Below are 2,048 nucleotides of genomic sequence, written 5' to 3' on the forward strand. Positions count from 1 at the left end.
TGACGAGGTATTCAATTTACGCAAAGTTTAACCTGGACCGAATGGTGCCAGACGGCGATTCTGTTTGAAACAAGGGCCGCAGAACTGTATAGATTAATTTTGTGGTGCCCAAGGGGCTGAGGTTATACCGGTTGATTTACCGAACTATTCGAATTAATCACGATTAAACCCAAGTTGCGAGATAAGGAACGACTGAGTTTATTATAGTGTTGAGTTCAAAGGTCAGTCATGCGGCTAGCATGATTAAAGCGGTAATCATATGAGATTGAGTGCAAGATACGAAACGCTCACGACTACAAAAGACATGTGCACGAGTTTCTGATCGCCTTTTCTTCAGCCATCGCTCTTTCTTCAGTAACACGGCCCAGGGTGGTTTAGTGCGTTGAGCTCTCTCCCATGTCACTAGTTTCACAAATAGATTGTCCCACCGCTACCAGAACACTTCTTCCCGTCACTCCCAGCACTAGGCCATGGAGTTTTATTCCCGAGGTATTGTTTCTCATATTGATTAGATGTTGTTCAACTTCATGGCAATAGTATTTTCCAATTATTGCTTATATCCCTTTCCAGGACAACCCCCTCCCGCGGATTCTGCCTCATTCCTAGCCGTCAGGAGGGAACGTAGCCTTAGGAGAGAACGATGCCAAATCCCGGTCAGTCACTAGACTTATTATACTGTATACATTGTTTAGTTAATTGTTGTTTGTTATTATATGTATTATTTTATTATATGTTGATTTATCCGTCCTGACGTGTCATTAGATTCTTAATTAAGACCATCGTATAATATGTCCTCTTCAAGTTCTCATATAAATCTACTTCAGCAGTGATCCTAGTAGCTACACGTCCATCATAAAGTCAACCTGAGAGAGAGTCAGCCAACCCCGTAACACACAGTCACACACAGTTCCAATTGATCATCGTCATCCAGCTGCCCGACGGATTTAGGGTAACGGACTTTGCCATTTGATTACTTGTTTTGATACCTTATTGATCTTATTAAATACATTACTTTACAATCTTAATTTACGTGTTTCAATTGGCTATCTTCCAGATATAAATTCACCTAAAAGTTCGAAGTCCATAATTGCAGTATAAATTCCTGTCCTAAAATTTACCCTTGTACACATGAGAGTTTGGGCTTGAACTGGTCCCTGAGTGAGTCTCAAGCCAGGAGGTATTCCATAATATCGGAACTTGAATTTCCATACTCTAGTTAAAAGGAGCCCATTATACGTAGTTAATTTAATGCCATCCAAATTTAATGAAATATAGTAAATAAATAATCTCTAGAAGTTATGGAAATTTGGAGCAGTAAATAGGCCGTTAAGTAAAGTTGTCGTGCTGAAATCCGAGCACGCCTCTTAACATCAGGCCTGGCGCGCGCTACTTCGTAGCACTTGCCATCGGGAAGAAAGCGGCGCGCGCTACTTCGAAGAAATTTAGACGAGTAACATCCGTTAACATTAACATTAACATTTCGAGAAGAAAGCGGCGCGCGCTACTTCGAAAAAATTTAGACGAGTAACATCCGTCAACGCAATGCACTACTGGGCCGCGCCGCCATCTTCTCGCAACCACAGAATCACATGCAAATATGCAGATCGGCGAGATGCGAAGGATTGACATCGTGAATCAATATAATTTGTATCACAAACACGTCGTGACCCCCATTGTCGTTACATGTACATAATAGTAAATAAGTATGAAAAATTCCATTCTCAGTAATGAGGTGCTCCCTGACAAATACAAAGTATTTAGGCTTGACCGATCCTTAAGATCGCATCCAGTGGATGCATCCCAGCCCAAGAAATTCAGAAAAAACGGTGGTGGTGTTCTGATTGCCCATAGAACAGACATTGATATCTCGAGTCTAAAGTTCTCTAAAGTTAGTGTTCAAGCTGAATTATTATCCATCATAATTAAGACTCAGTGTGGAAGAAACTTTTGTATATCAACATTTTATAGAGTAGGAACGCTTGGCTTAGATAATTTTGAATCTTTCAAGAAACATTTTGTTACTTTAGCATCTGCCAGAAAATTGCAAA

At 40.5% G+C, this 2,048-nt stretch overlaps 1 long non-coding RNA gene across 1 annotated transcript; it reads left to right on the forward strand.

Annotated features, from left to right (window-relative positions):
• Positions 1-1,025, forward strand: LOC134813492 (uncharacterized). Its single transcript, XR_010160026.1, has 3 exons — positions 1-489; positions 571-653; positions 825-1,025. It is a non-coding gene; the product is annotated as an uncharacterized LOC134813492 (long non-coding RNA).
• The last annotated feature ends 1,023 nt before the right edge of the window (positions 1,026-2,048 follow it).

The sequence above is a fragment of the Bolinopsis microptera genome, chromosome 3, assembly GCF_026151205.1.
Source record: "Bolinopsis microptera isolate Bmic1 chromosome 3, MBARI_Bmic_1.0, whole genome shotgun sequence".
Lineage (NCBI taxonomy): Eukaryota > Metazoa > Ctenophora > Tentaculata > Lobata > Bolinopsidae > Bolinopsis > Bolinopsis microptera.